At 42.8% G+C, this 16,516-nt stretch overlaps 1 protein-coding gene across 1 annotated transcript in view; it reads left to right on the top strand.

The window, feature by feature from the left end:
* LOC126458343 (adenylyl cyclase 78C-like) overlaps nucleotides 1–16,516 on the top strand; it is a 788,789-nt gene that overhangs the window by 571,788 nt on the left and 200,485 nt on the right. The gene's annotated exons all lie outside the window — the stretch shown is intronic.

The following is a 16,516-nucleotide window of genomic DNA, read 5'->3' as shown; positions in this document are numbered from 1 at the left end:
TGGAGAATGTGCTGGCCAGGGCAGAAGTCGAACATTTTCTGTATCCAGAAAGGCCCGTGCAGGACCTGCAACATGCGGTCGTGCATTATCCTGCTGAAATGTAGCGTTTCGCAGGGATCGAATGAAGGGTAGAGCCACGGGTCGTAACACATTTGAAATGTAACGTCCACTGTTCAAAGTGACCGAGACGTGTAACCAATGGCACCCCATACCATCACGCCGGGGCGATGACGAATACACGCTTCCAACGTGCGTTCACTGTGACGTCGCCAAACACGGATGTGACCATCCGGATGGTGTAAAAAAAACCTGGATTCATCCGAAAAAATGACGTTTTGCCATTCGTGCACCCAGGTTCGTCGTTGAGTACACCATCGCAGGCGCTCCTGTCTGTGATGCAGCGTCAAGGGTAACCGCAGCCATGGTCTCCGAGCTGATAGTCCATGCTGCTACAAACGTCGTCGAACTGTTCGTGCAGACGGTTGTTGTCTTGCAAACGTCCCCATCTGTTGACTCAGGGATCGAGACGTGGCTGCACGATCCGTTACTGCCATACGGATAAGCTGCCTGTCATCTCGACTGCTAGTGATACGAGGCCACTGGATTCCAGAACGGCGTCCCGTATTATCCTCCTGAACCCACCGATTCCATATTCTGCTAACTGTTATTGGATCTTGACCAACGCGAGCAGCAATGTCGCGATACGATAAACCGCAATCGCAATAGGCTACAATCCGACCTTTATCAAAGTCGGAAACGTGATGGTACGCATTTCTACTCCTTACACGATGCAACACAACAATGTTTCACCAGACAAAGCAGGTCAACTGCTGTTTGTGTATGAGAAATCGGTTGGAAACTTTCCTCACGTCAGCACGTTGTAGGTGTCGCCACCGGCGCCAATCTTGTGTGAATGCTCTGAAAAGCTAATCATTTGCAAATCACAGCATCTTCTTCCTGACGGTTGAATTTTGCGTCTGTAGCACGTCATCTTCGTGGTGTAGCAATGTTAATGGCCAGTAGTGTATGATGTAAATGTACAGACAAACAGATGATAACAACTTCAGAAAAATTTGATCATTTATTCAAGAGAAAGAGCTTCACAAATTCACTGGGTAATAACTCGTTCGTCCACTTCTGGCTCTTGTGCAAGCTGTTATTCGGCTGGTTATGACAGAGTTACTGGATGTCGTCCTGACGGATATCGTGCCAAGTTCTGCCCAATTGGCACGTTAGATCGTCAAAATCCAGAGCTGGTTCGAGGGCCTTGCCCATAATGCTCCAAATGTTCACAATTGGAGAAGTCCAGCGACCTTGCTGGCCAAGATAGTATCCTGTAAGCACAAAGACAAGCAATAGAAACTCTCGTCTTGCGTGGGCGGGCATTATCTTGGTGAAATGTAAACACAGGCTGCGTTGCCATGAAGAGCAACAAAACTGGCTGTCGAATAGCGCCAAAGTACCGCTGCGCTGTAAGGTTGCCGCGAGTGATAAACAAACGGGACCTGCCATGAAATGACAAGGCCCCTCAGATCATCATTGCTCGTTGTCGGGCCGCACAGCGGGTGACAATTGGGTTGGTACCCCATCGCTGTCCGGGATGTCTCTAGACACGTGTTCGCTGGTCATCGGGGCTCTATTCTAAGCGTTACTCATCATTCCAAAGAGGTTCGAGACCTAAGACATGTTTGGAGACGTCCTTCAGAGCGGTAGGATACTGCCCGACAGCCAATAGTGATCGTCTGAGGTGCCATTTCTTCCCATAGCAGGACTCCTTTGGTTGTCATCCGCGGCAGCCATAGAGAACAGCTGTGCGTCGACGATTTTCTACGCCCCGTTTCGTTGTGCTACATGGCAAGCCATCCTGGGCTTACGTTTCAGCAAGGTAATGTCCACCCACACATGGCGAGAGTTTCTACTGCTTGTCTTTATGCTTGCAGAATCCTATCTTGGCCAACAAGGTCATTGGAATTCTCCTCAATTGTGAACGTTTGAAGCATTACGGGCAGAGCCCTTGAACTAGCTCGGGATTTTGAAGATGTGACTTGCAAATTGGACGGTATATCCAAGAACTCAATCAATGACGAGCCAAATAACTGCTTGCATAAGAGCCAGAAGTGGACCAACGCTATATTACGAGGGTAATCCCAAAAGCAAGGTCTCCTATTTTTTTATAAGTACAGAACTCTGTTTGTTTGGCAGGTGGTCGCACTGTTATAAGGAGTGCCTCACGCGCTGCGTGTAAACATGCGCACGCCGCGATGAATCGCTCAGTCTTGGTTTGGCAGCCGTAGAGAATGGAGCTCCCGTTGGATGTTACCGCCAAGTGCGAGTTGCGCGCAGTTATTCGGTTTTTGAACGCAAAGAGCACTGCGCCAATTGAAATCCATCGCCATTTGACGGAAGTGTATGGTGAGTCGTGCATGGATGTCAAAAATGTTCGTAAGGGGTGTAGAGAGTTTTCAGCTGGTTGGACCGAAATTCACGACGAACAAAGGAGCGTGAGACCGTCAATTTCCGAGGAGACAGTGTTGAAAGTTGACAAAAGCATGCGTGAAGATCGGCGGATCACCCTGGATGATCTCTGCACGTTGGTTCCTGAGGTTTCCAAAAGCACCGCTCACAGAATTTCAACGGAAACATTGAACTACCGGAAGGTGTGCGCAATATGGGTGCCATGCATGCTGACTGAAGACAACATGAGGCAACAAGTTGACGCTTCCAGCGCATTTCTTCACCACCTTGCAGCAGAACAGGACAAATTTCTGGACTCAAATGTCACGGCTGACGAAACCTGGGCATACCACTTTACACCTGAGACCAAGCAACAGTCACGCCAGTGGCAGCATCCTTCTTCAGCATGGCGGCGAGCTGGTATGACATGGGCATACAAAAACTGCCACAGCGCCTACTAAAATGCATCGACACAAATGTTGATTATGTCGAAAAATAGCTAAAAGTTCAAGCTGTAAACTAATGTAAACCATTGTTGAAATGAACAGGTCTATGTACTTATAAAAAAATAGGACCTTACTTTTGGGATTACCCTCGTACATAGTCAATTTGTGAAGTTCTTTCTCTTGAATAAATCATCAATTTTTTTTTTTAATTGTAATCGTTTGTTTTCCTGCGTAGTTAATATCGTATCTACCGATTTCCACCCCATTCGGAAGGTTCCTTCGTGATGCGTAGTTCATTTTTTTTTTTCTTCAAGTGTACATCATTGAAGTTACGCAACACCTGTCATTAGCAAAAGCAGATATACAGAACAATTCAGAAACGTCGTTTAGCAAGCCTCCACGTCCTCTCCACCCTGGTCTGCCCCAGAGGTAGGACCATCTGGACAGGTCGGCAGCTACAGGGTTGGATGTACGTTGGACTCCATCTCCACCTTCTTTCAGCTCCTGCATACTTGCCTTCCTCCATAATTGTCGTGGGAGAGATTTGTCTTGCAGAAGGACAACGTTACCGACCCGGACCCTCAGCGATTGATCTGGTGGAAACTGCATAAGCGTGAGTCGTACCCCCTATTCCAACGCTTCCAGAAATCATCAGCTGTCTGGATTCTCTCTTCAGGTTTGTTACGATCAGTGACCTAGGTCGTGTTGCAGTGTCGTAAGTTTCTCCCCCACAAGGATGTGTGCTGGAGAAGGCAGTTCGTCTTCAGTTTGAGAGATTAGCTTCGAGTTCATGGGGGCTTCAGAATTTACGAGCTCGGACTGTAGTTCTTTTTCGTCCATGTTGGGCGGTCCGAGTGCTTTTCGGGGATCTCTTTTAGTTGAGCTGACCACACTCTTCCAGAATACTCTCCACCGATCCGATGTGAAGCTATAACCTTCCAAGTTATATCTTCTCGAGAGAGGTATTGGTGGGTCTTATAAGCAGAGATGGTTGTCCACAGCTGAGTTACCTCTTTGTGGGCTGCTTAGGGCATTGTCCTGTGGATGGTCTACATCTATATTTACACTCCGCAAGCCAGCCAATGGTGTGTGGCGGAGGGCACTCTACGTGCCACTGTCATTACCTCCCTTTCCTGTTCCAGTCGCGTATGGTTCGCGGGAAGAACGACTGCCGGAAAGCCTGCGTGAGCGCTCGAATCTCTCTAATTTTACATTCGTGATCTTCTCAGGAGGTATAAGTAGGGGGAAGCAATATATTCAATACCTCATCCAGCAACGCACCCTCTCGAAATCTGGACAGCCAGCTACAACGAGATGCAAAGCGCCTCTCTTGCAAAGTCTGCCACTTGAGTTTGCTTAACATCTCCGTAACGCTATCACTCTTGTCAAATAACCTTGTGACGAAACGCGCCGCTCATCTTTGGATCTTCTCTATCTCCTGTGTCAACCCGACGTGGTACGGATCCCACACTGATGAGCAATACTCAAGTACAGGTCGAACGAGTGTTTTGTAAGCCACCTTCTTTTTGAGGACTCTCCCAATGAATCTCAACCTGGCACCCGCCTTATCAGCAATTAATTTTATATGATCATTCCACTTCAAATCGTTCCGTACGCATACTCCCAGATATTTTACTGATGTAACTGCAACCAGTGTTTGTTCCGCTATCATATAATCATACAATAAAGGATACTTCTTTCTATATATTCGCAATACATTACATTTGTCTAAGTTAAGGGTCAGTTACCACTCCCTGCACCAAGTGCCTATCCGCTGCAGATGTTCCTTCATTTCGCTGCAATTTTCTAATGCTGCAACTTCTCTGTATACTACAGCATCATCCGCGAAAAGCCGCATGGAACGTCCGACAGTATCTACTAGGTCATTTATATATATTGTGAAAAGCAATGGTCCCATAACACTCCCCTGTGGCACGCCAGAGGTTATTTTAACGCCTGTAGACGTCTCTCCATTGAGAACAACATGCTGTGTTCTGTTTGCTAAAAACTCTTCAATCCAGCCACACAGATGGTCTGATATTCCGTAGCCTCTTACTTTGTTTATCAGGCGACAGCGCGTAACTGTATCGAACGCCTTCCGGAAGTCAAGGAAAATGGCATCTACCCTGGGAGCCTGTATCTAATATTTTCTGGGTTTCATGAACAAATAAAGCGAGTAGGGTCTCACACGATCGCTTTTTCCGGAATCCATTTTGATTCCTACAGAGTAGATTCTGGGTTGAAATGACATGATACGCGAGCAAAAAACATGTTCTAAAATTCTACTACAGATCGATGTCAGAGATATAGGCCCATAGTTTTGCGCATCTGCTCGACTACCCTTCTTGAAAACTGGAACTACCTGTGCTCTTTTCCAATCATTTGGAAGCTTCCATTCCTCTAGAGGCTTGCGGTACACGGCTGTTAGAAGCGGGGCAAGTTCTTTCGCGTACTCTGTGTAGAATCGAATTGGTATGCCGTCAGGTCCAGTGGACGTTCCTCTGTTGAGTGATCTCAGTTGCTTTGCTATTCCTTGGACACTTATTTCGATGTCAGCCATTTTTTCGTACGTGCGATGATTTAGAGAAGGAGCTGCAGTGCGGTCTTCCTCTGTGAAACAGTTCTGGAAAAAGATGTTTAGTATTTCAGGTTTATGCGTGTCATCCTCTGTTTCAATGCCATTATCATCCCAGAGTGTCTGGATATGCTGTTTCGATCCACTTACTGATTTAACGTAAGACCAGAACGTCCTAGGATTTTCTGTCAAGTCGGTACATAGAATTTTACTTTCGAATTCACTGAACGCTTAACGCATAGCCCTCCTTCCGCTAACTTTGACATCGTTTAGCTTCTGTTTGCCTGAGAGGTCTTGGCTGCGTTTAAATTTGCAGTGAAGCTGGTGTGTGGAATAACGCGTCCACCGAAAAGTCTTTGTAGTGACAACAAGAACCGATCCGCTATGCATTGTGGACTAGCTCTAGGACAGTTAAACACTACTAGATGTGACATTTCGTGCTTTGGGATACAACGGCCCTGCAGAATCAACACCAGCTACATGGATGAGCCTGTGCGGCGTTCTCATCGGCTGAAGTGCAGCTACTATTTCTTGACGGCGACAACGCGCGTTATTTTACACGGGATGCAACAATGAATAACCTCTTTTACCGCTTGGTGGGCATCTACTATACAGAAGGACAAAGAAAGCTCTAAGCGCACAATTCTAACTCCAAGATGATGTAAATGGATGTGAGCATGTAAGATTAAAAACTTTGTGAAGTGACGGTTTCCGTCCAAGCTAAGTCGATGCCGTTCTTCTATGGTTAATTTGGCATAATGCAGACAACCACCTAGACACAACAAATCCTCCTCGAAAAAGAGGTTGAGACTCTATATTCAGTCTATTGGGTAGTGGCGTTTTTACCTTCAGAGCCTTGATTTCTTGAAACAAAAACCACAGTTGTTGTAAAATCTTGATCCAATATCATCGTAAATTCACCATGCAAGTCCACATTGTCTGTAAGTTTTATTTTCGATCGGAGGACGTGGACTGTGACTCGCAGTAGTTTCCAACAAGAAATAAATCTTTCAATGTCTATCAGTGGCTGAGGTGTCTTCCACAAGAAGGACGCTTGGATACGAGTGTAATGATTGTCTCTACCCGAACAATACCTCCCCTTGGAAGGCGCGGCAAACTGATGAATTTCCGTGACCATGTTGCATACAAAAGTTTTCCCGATATTGTGATTACCCATCAGGCAAGAATGTGTCACAGTGGAGTCAGTGCAGAGAGTTGCTCTACTTATGTCATTGTTGGTAGCATTGCAGAAATAGCGTAAACGTCTCGTCTCCATTTATGCTGACAGCAGTTCCAGACGCAACACCCTCTTCGCCGGTGCTAGTCTGCTTTTGCTACACATCAACTTGACGTGAGAGTTACTAGGAGGGTTGGAACTTTAATAGTGGCAACTATTTATTTACAGCTCGTACAAAGTAGATACGTGTTTCAAAATTTTACTGACCTTTAAAGTAGTCACCAGCATTGTGTACAACCCGTTGTCAGCGATGTGGAAGTCGTAGGATACTCTTAGCAGTGCCAGTTGTGTTTACAGTTCGAGCGGCGCGGTCTATTGCCCGGTGAATTTGTAGCAGTTCTGAAGCGAATGCCGCGAAGTGTTTCCTTCAGTTTATAAATCGAGTTGAACTCACGAGGGCGTAAGTCAGGGGAGGGCAGTAGGTGGTATAGCACTTAGCAGCCCCATCAGTCAAACAAATCATTAACAGATTGCACTGTACGTGCTTGAGCATTGTTCCGCAAAATGATGCTCATTTCTAAAATAAGTGAAAACCCTCGATTGCCTTAACCGTAACGTGAGCACCGTTCCATGCGCTTCCCAATGTCAGACGCACGAGCCGACGAGAGCGTGACTTAGCGAATGAAGAAAGAAAGGCATTGACCGCCAAAAGATGACTTCGCAAAAACTTCCTCTTTTAAATTGTCGATCGATGATCAGTTTATGAAGCTGACGCCATCTACAACGCAGCGTGTAAGTTTACGTACACATGTGGAACCTGTTACATACTATTGTCGCATAACATGCACGGACCGTCCAGAGGGAAGTGAATCCTATACACCCGGTATTCACACTGCCTACAGTGTTCGGGACGAGTAACCGATTAAGTAAAAAGTTCACTCTTGTTAAAGACTGACTTGTGATGGCTTTCTTATAAAAGAGACAAAAAAAATTTGCTGACGCTCTATATTGGACATATCGGGTAGTTGATTGCATTAGGCTGAAGATTAAAGAAGCCAGACTCATCCTTTGCCGAACGTTGCTTATACGAAAACCACAAATTTCTAACATATGTAGAAGTCCTACACACAGAGGAAAAGGGTCCTAAACTCACTCAGTTAGAAGTATTAGAAATTAAGAAATAGAAGTGTGTATTCATACATTTATTATTACTGAATGAACAAACTCAGTTCAGTTATACACCCCTTTTAGTCAATTTTACCACCTCTACGTAGGAGATGAGCCCTGATACCTTATTCATAAGTAGATTATGTCAAACACTCCATTCCTACACATAACTCTACACAACATGTACTCACGAAAAAAAATGTAGCACCAAAAAATAATTAATGTAAGTAATGAAATTTCAGGAATACATTTGTCTAGGTAACATATTTAAGTTATTATCATTGCAAGAGCACAGGTTAATGCAAGCGCGGTATAAGCCATTGCAAATGTGAAATACTGGTACATTAATAACCGGCGAAAAGCCAGGATTTTGAATGCAAGCATGAAAACGTACATGCATTGTATTGTCCAGGTATCTGGGATGGTCAGTTAACGCTGTTTGTAGATAACGCTGGAATTGTTGTCCGATGATGTCCCATATGTGCTCGATTGGAGACAGATCTGCTGATCGAGCGAGCTAAGACACTCCGTTGAGCGTGTTGAGTTACAACAGCGATATGAGGGCAAGCGTTATCCTGTTGGAAAACACCCCCTGGGAATATTGTTCATGAACGGCAGCACAACAGGTCTAATCGCCAAATTAACGTACAAATGCGTGAGATAACCACGAGAGTACTCCTGCTGTAACACGAAATAGCACCCCAGACCATAACTCCAGGAGTAGGTCCAGTGTGCATAGCTTGCAGACAGGTTGGTTGCAGGCTCTCAGGTGGCCTCAAGAAACACCCATCACTAGCACCGAGGCAGAATCAGCTTTCAACGTAAAACACAACAGGCATCCACCCTGCCCTCCAGCAAGATTTCACTTCACGCCGCTCAAGTCGCAAATGGCAGTGGTTTGGGTCAGTGCAATGCACACTACATGACATCTGCCTCGGAGCTATCCTTGAAGTACCAGATTTGTGACACTTCATTATGCCACTGTGGTGCCAACTGCTGCTCAGATTGTTGCTGCAGATGCAGTACGATGCTACACAGGCATACCCGGAACATTATGGTCTTCCCTATCGGTAGTGCCACGTGGCTGTCAAGAGCCTGGACTTCTTGCAACGGTACATTCTCGTGACCACCGCTGCCAGCGGTCATGTACTGTGGCTGCATTCCTGCCACGTCTTTCTGCACTATCGCAGAAGGAACATCTAGCTTCTCGTACCTCTATTACAGACCTCGCTCCAACTCAGTGAGGTGCTGATAATGGCGTCTTTGTCGCCTTAAAGACATCTTTGACTGATATAAACACACCACGTCCAATCTCAAAGGTGACTAATGGTCACGATTGGTTACAGTGTGCATTTAAAGCAAGACATCTTTGACTGATATAAACACACCACGTCCAATCTAAAAGGTGACTAATGGTCACGATTGGTTACAGTGTGCATTTAAAGCAAGACATCTTTGACTGATATAAACACACCACGTCCAATCTAAAAGGTGACTAATGGTCACGATTGGTTACAGTGTGCATTTAAAGCAAGACATCTTTGACTGATATAAACACACCACGTCCAATCTAAAAGGTGACTAATGGTCACGATTGGTTACAGTGTGCATTTAAAGCAAGACATCTTTGACTGATATAAACACACCACGTCCAATCTAAAAGGTGACTAATGGTCACGATTGGTTACAGTGTGCATTTAAAGCAAGACATCTTTGACTGATATAAACACACCACGTCCAATCTAAAAGGTGACTAATGGTCACGATTGGTTACAGTGTGCATTTAAAGCAAGACATCTTTGACTGATATAAACACACCACGTCCAATCTAAAAGGTGACTAATGGTCACGATTGGTTACAGTGTGCATTTAAAGCAAGACATCTTTGACTGATATAAACACACCACGTCCAATCTAAAAGGTGACTAATGGTCACGATTGGTTACAGTGTGCATTTAAAGCAAGACATCTTTGACTGATATAAACACACCACGTCCAATCTAAAAGGTGACTAATGGTCACGATTGGTTACAGTGTGCATTTAAAGCAAGACATCTTTGACTGATATAAACACACCACGTCCAATCTAAAAGGTGACTAATGGTCACGATTGGTTACAGTGTGCATTTAAAGCAAGACATCTTTGACTGATATAAACACACCACGTCCAATCTAAAAGGTGACTAATGGTCACGATTGGTTACAGTGTGCATTTAAAGCAAGACATCTTTGACTGATATAAACACACCACGTCCAATCTAAAAGGTGACTAATGGTCACGATTGGTTACAGTGTGCATTTAAAGCAAGACATCTTTGACTGATATAAACACACCACGTCCAATCTAAAAGGTGACTAATGGTCACGATTGGTTACAGTGTGCATTTAAAGCAAGACATCTTTGACTGATATAAACACACCACGTCCAATCTCAAAGGTGACTAATGGTCACGATTGGTTACAGTGTGCATTTAAAGCAAGACATCTTTGACTGATATAAACACACCACGTCCAATCTAAAAGGTGACTAATGGTCACGATTGGTTACAGTGTGCATTTAAAGCAAGACATCTTTGACTGATATAAACACACCACGTCCAATCTCAAAGGTGACTAATGGTCACGATTGGTTACAGTGTGCATTTAAAGCAAGACATCTTTGACTGATATAAACACACCACGTCCAATCTAAAAGGTGACTAATGGTCACGATTGGTTACAGTGTGCATTGAAAGCAAGACATCTTTGACTGATATAAACACACCACGTCCAATCTAAAAGGTGACTAATGGTCACGATTGGTTACAGTGTGCATTTAAAGCAAGACATCTTTGACTGATATAAACACACCACGTCCAATCTAAAAGGTGACTAATGGTCACGATTGGTTACAGTGTGCATTTAAAGCAAGACATCTTTGACTGATATAAACACACCACGTCCAATCTAAAAGGTGACTAATGGTCACGATTGGTTACAGTGTGCATTTAAAGCAAGACATCTTTGACTGATATAAACACACCACGTCCAATCTAAAAGGTGACTAATGGTCACGATTGGTTACAGTGTGCATTTAAAGCAAGACATCTTTGACTGATATAAACACACCACGTCCAATCTAAAAGGTGACTAATGGTCACGATTGGTTACAGTGTGCATTTAAAGCAAGACATCTTGGACTGATATAAACACACCACGTCCAATCTAAAAGGTGACTAATGGTCACGATTGGTTACAGTGTGCATTTAAAGCAAGACATCTTTGACTGATATAAACACACCACGTCCAATCTAAAAGGTGACTAATGGTCACGATTGGTTACAGTGTGCATTTAAAGCAAGACATCTTTGACTGATATAAACACACCACGTCCAATCTAAAAGGTGACTAATGGTCACGATTGGTTACAGTGTGCATTTAAAGCAAGACATCTTTGACTGATATAAACACACCACGTCCAATCTAAAAGGTGACTAATGGTCACGATTGGTTACAGTGTGCATTTAAAGCAAGACATCTTTGACTGATATAAACACACCACGTCCAATCTAAAAGGTGACTAATGGTCACGATTGGTTACAGTGTGCATTTAAAGCAAGACATCTTTGACTGATATAAACACACCACGTCCAATCTAAAAGGTGACTAATGGTCACGATTGGTTACAGTGTGCATTTAAAGCAAGACATCTTTGACTGATATAAACACACCACGTCCAATCTAAAAGGTGACTAATGGTCACGATTGGTTACAGTGTGCATTTAAAGCAAGACATCTTTGACTGATATAAACACACCACGTCCAATCTAAAAGGTGACTAATGGTCACGATTGGTTACAGTGTGCATTTAAAGCAAGACATCTTTGACTGATATAAACACACCACGTCCAATCTAAAAGGTGACTAATGGTCACGATTGGTTACAGTGTGCATTTAAAGCAAGACATCTTTGACTGATATAAACACACCACGTCCAATCTAAAAGGTGACTAATGGTCACGATTGGTTACAGTGTGCATTTAAAGCAAGACATCTTTGACTGATATAAACACACCACGTCCAATCTAAAAGGTGACTAATGGTCACGATTGGTTACAGTGTGCATTTAAAGCAAGACATCTTTGACTGATATAAACACACCACGTCCAATCTAAAAGGTGACTAATGGTCACGATTGGTTACAGTGTGCATTTAAAGCAAGACATCTTTGACTGATATAAACACACCACGTCCAATCTAAAAGGTGACTAATGGTCACGATTGGTTACAGTGTGCATTTAAAGCAAGACATCTTTGACTGATATAAACACACCACGTCCAATCTCAAAGGTGACTAATGGTCACGATTGGTTACAGTGTGCATTTAAAGCAAGACATCTTTGACTGATATAAACACACCACGTCCAATCTAAAAGGTGACTAATGGTCACGATTGGTTACAGTGTGCATTTAAAGCAAGACATCTTTGACTGATATAAACACACCACGTCCAATCTCAAAGGTGACTAATGGTCACGATTGGTTACAGTGTGCATTTAAAGCAAGACATCTTTGACTGATATAAACACACCACGTCCAATCTAAAAGGTGACTAATGGTCACGATTGGTTACAGTGTGCATTTAAAGCAAGACATCTTTGACTGATATAAACACACCACGTCCAATCTCAAAGGTGACTAATGGTCACGATTGGTTACAGTGTGCATTTAAAGCAAGACATCTTTGACTGATATAAACACACCACGTCCAATCTAAAAGGTGACTAATGGTCACGATTGGTTACAGTGTGCATTTAAAGCAAGACATCTTTGACTGATATAAACACACCACGTCCAATCTAAAAGGTGACTAATGGTCACGATTGGTTACAGTGTGCATTTAAAGCAAGACATCTTTGACTGATATAAACACACCACGTCCAATCTCAAAGGTGACTAATGGTCATGATTGGTTACAGTGTGCATTTAAAGCAAGACATCTTTGACTGATATAAACACACCACGTCCAATCTCAAAGGTGACTAATGGTCACGATTGGTTACAGTGTGCATTTAAAGCAAACCTGATTTGCATCTTCATAATGGCGCTACTAGCGCCACTCTTGAGCGGCTGGCGCGAAATTGGAGTAAACAGCATATTTAGATGTGTAGACACGCTTAAGAAAGTGGTTTATGTCGCAAAACTTCTTCATGGTGTTGCGATATTTTTGCCGTCAGTGTATGTTCAGTAACAGTTATTGTGAAAGCTGTCGTATGAATTTTGTAAATTCGTATGTAACTGTGTCAAAAGTGTCAACAGTGAAAGCCTCTACTGGAAGTCAAGCTTTTACAGTAAGTTAAGAATCGATAGAGATACCTAACATGTTTATCTTTCCTTGGTTCTCGTCTTTGGGATCAGTGTATTAGAAAATGGGCTTATAACCCGAAACCTAGGTCGTAAAGTAATAATAAAGTTTGTAAAACAAGGCCAATAAGTTTTACGTTTATGGTGGCCGAAGTAGAGAGGATATAAAATGGAGACTGAGAATGGCAAGGAAAGCGTTTCTGAAGAAGAGAAATTTGTTAACATCGGGTATTGATTTAAGTGTCAGGAAGTCGTTTCTGAAAGTATTTGTATGGAATGTAGCCATGTATGGAAGTGAAACATGGACGATAGATAGTTTGGAAAAGAAGAGAATAGAAGCTTTCGAAATGTGGTGCTACAGAAGAATGCTGAAGATTAGATGGGTAGATCACATAAGTAATGAGGAGGTATTGAATAGAATTGGGGAGAAGAGGAGTTTGTGGCATAACTTGACAAAAAGAAGGGATCGGTTGGTAGTACATGTTCTGAGGCATCAAGGGATCACTAGTTTGGTACTGGAGGGCAGAGTGGAGGGTAAAAATCGTAGAGGGAGACCAAGAGATGAATACACTAAGCAGATTCAGAAGGATGTAGGGTGCAGTAGGTACTGGTAGATGAAGAAGCTTGCACAGGATAGAGTATCATGGAGAGCTGCATCAAACCAGTCTCAGAACTGAAGACCACAACAACAACAATACAGTACAGAGTTTCTGTTCATTACAAAATTCTAATAGTGATTTCACTACACCTCTCACTCAGCCCGATGTAACACTATGTGGATGATTGCAGTGAGACAATACTACGGCTTTACAAACTCATCTCGTATCTTTCTCTCTCTCTCTCTCTCTCTCTCTCTCTCTCTCTCATTTGGCAGATTTGGCTTAAATGTCAGAATGAAGAAGTCCATGGTGTAATAATTCGATTGAAAAAAAAACAAGAAAAAACGCTGTTGAAACATCGAAAAACGGGTACAGACGATGTTCGGTAATTCACGGAAGTGTAACATCCCCGTACAGTCACGTCGAAACTCCGTCTTCGAGAAGCCAGAGTTACGTAAACGGTCTGCGTGCTAAAATTGGTCTGCAATTACGATTACGTAAGGGAATGTGGAAATTTTAGCGTAATTGCTTAGAGTCTTGAGCCGCAGAAGTCACTTGAGGCAAGTGGGGAGCCTCTTAAGTTCCTTACCGTGTCCGATTTTGTCTCTCTGCATGAGCGAGGCGGCTTCTAGTCCTTTCCGTACATCCCACGAGACGACTAATTTAGCTACGCTTGTTCTCTCGTCAACAATAGCTAGAATATAAGGGCACAGTAGCAGAAATTTCGGAAGTTTCTTTATTATTACTGACAATAGCGGAGATGAAAAAGGTGTTTTTCCAATAATAGTTACTGTCAAATCTCACTCTAGAATAAACTAAGACGTAAACATACACAATCAAATACATTGACGTTGTCAAGCATTTGAAGTGTTGTGCTACGAAAATTTTTAAAACTGATATGGTGGAACAAAATAGGACACGAAATTGTGCCAACATAGTAATCTGGTCAAGGAAGTCTCTCCAATCCGCATTACCTGGAACTCGTATGGGTTGATAGGACAGGTTCCCTATAAATCGAGAGTGAGTAATTTGGCAGCAGTAGTACTGTTGGTGGATGAGAAATGTACAGAAAGATAAAGGCTGCAGCATTTAACACAAATGATTGATAATTTTTGTTGTAGTAAGGCTCCAAAGGACGTCCTGACACAATAAGAAGAAATGAGGCTCAGCATTGCATTCTTGATGGTCAAGTAAATAACAGCAATAGTTATATCTAGGTCTGTTAAATTAAGTACCGAATAGACCACGTGAACATTTTCAGGGCTGTATAAAAATTCAGTGGTTCCACGTCCGAAATTTAATGGTTTATTCCAATGCTATTTTTTAGTTTATTTTTGGTGATCGCCTGCACGAATCTGGCGGCAATATGCAATTTCGACAAAACACAAACATTCATTTGTGGATAACTTTTCTTATCCACATACTGACAGCAACGGACGATGAAGTGTATCTTCACATATCCTCTTCATGACGTTATCAACATATTCTGTTTATAACAAATGAATACAACTATACACAAAGTACAAAGGGAATGGCAGAAATATGGAAGACGCTGAGAAATATGAACTTATATCACGAAACTGGGGAAGCAGTCATAATTTTACATTTAATAGCCGGCCGGTGTGGCCGTGCGGTTCTAGGCGCTTCAGTCTGGAACCGCGTGACCGCTACGGTCGCAGGTTCGAATCCTGCCTCGGGCATGGATGTGTGTGATGTCCTTAGGTTAGTTAGATTTAAGTAGTTCTAAGTTCTAGGGGACTGATGACCACAGATGTTAAGTCCCATAGTGCTCAGAGCCATTTGAACCATTTGAACATTTAATAATAAAAGGAAGAAGTAAGAAACCCGCAACTTACCACACGTAATTGCAGACGAAGAGGAAAACCTTCAAGATTGTCGAAGAGGAAATGCATGGACGCAAACAAAAGTTCAGAATAGCGATAAAAATCTATACTAAACGAATTTTGCTAATCTATCATCACTATCGCTACTCTCTGCTGGCGAACAACGACGATAATTTCGTCTTCTGAAATTATACTGTAGCCATCTTCATTGTCACTTTGCAGTCAATCACTTATGTCTGTAACACTGTAGTCTTAACTTCCTCGAACCTTGAACACTTAATTCACCAGCAATATGTTTCAATAGGTTTTCTTCATCTATGCTATGTAGCATTTCTAATTTTGGTTCATGAACACCACTACCATCTTTCTCTTAGATATCATTGTATAGTCACAGGAAATGGAGGCAATAAAGCACTACACAACTCAGTGGCAACTTACTGATACCTTGTCAGGATCTATCTATGGTGGTTGACTGAATTAAAATTAAATGGTTATCTTAGTAGATTGTCCCTGTTATTACAGGGACGAATACAACAGTAGAAAAAATATGTAGATGAATCAGAGATCCCATTTAATGAGGGCTTCATAAACGACGTGCCATTGTAATCCCGTCAGTCCAGAAAGTTTCAAGTGTCCTGTACAGTCTCCTGTAGACTTCTGTAGACTATCAAAAGTAAATGCAAACTACGGTAGTTTTCCTAGTAGCTTTGGTCAGTTAAGGCAGTAGGCACGTTACCTATACGTTAAGTGTATTGCATACCTGTCAGGCGTTATCTCGTTTCGATCGCTTTGTCAGCATGTGAGATCAGTGTCTTACTAGATGCAGCTAGAAATGGGAATCGGTGAACCTTCTAGAAACTGAGTGAGGATACAGAAAGGGACATGTAACCTATGGAACACGTTTTTCTACA

This window comes from Schistocerca serialis, chromosome 2 (genome assembly GCF_023864345.2).
Source record: "Schistocerca serialis cubense isolate TAMUIC-IGC-003099 chromosome 2, iqSchSeri2.2, whole genome shotgun sequence".
Classification (NCBI taxonomy): Eukaryota; Metazoa; Arthropoda; class Insecta; order Orthoptera; family Acrididae; genus Schistocerca; species Schistocerca serialis.
This window is presented reverse-complemented; position numbering and strand designations above follow the sequence as displayed.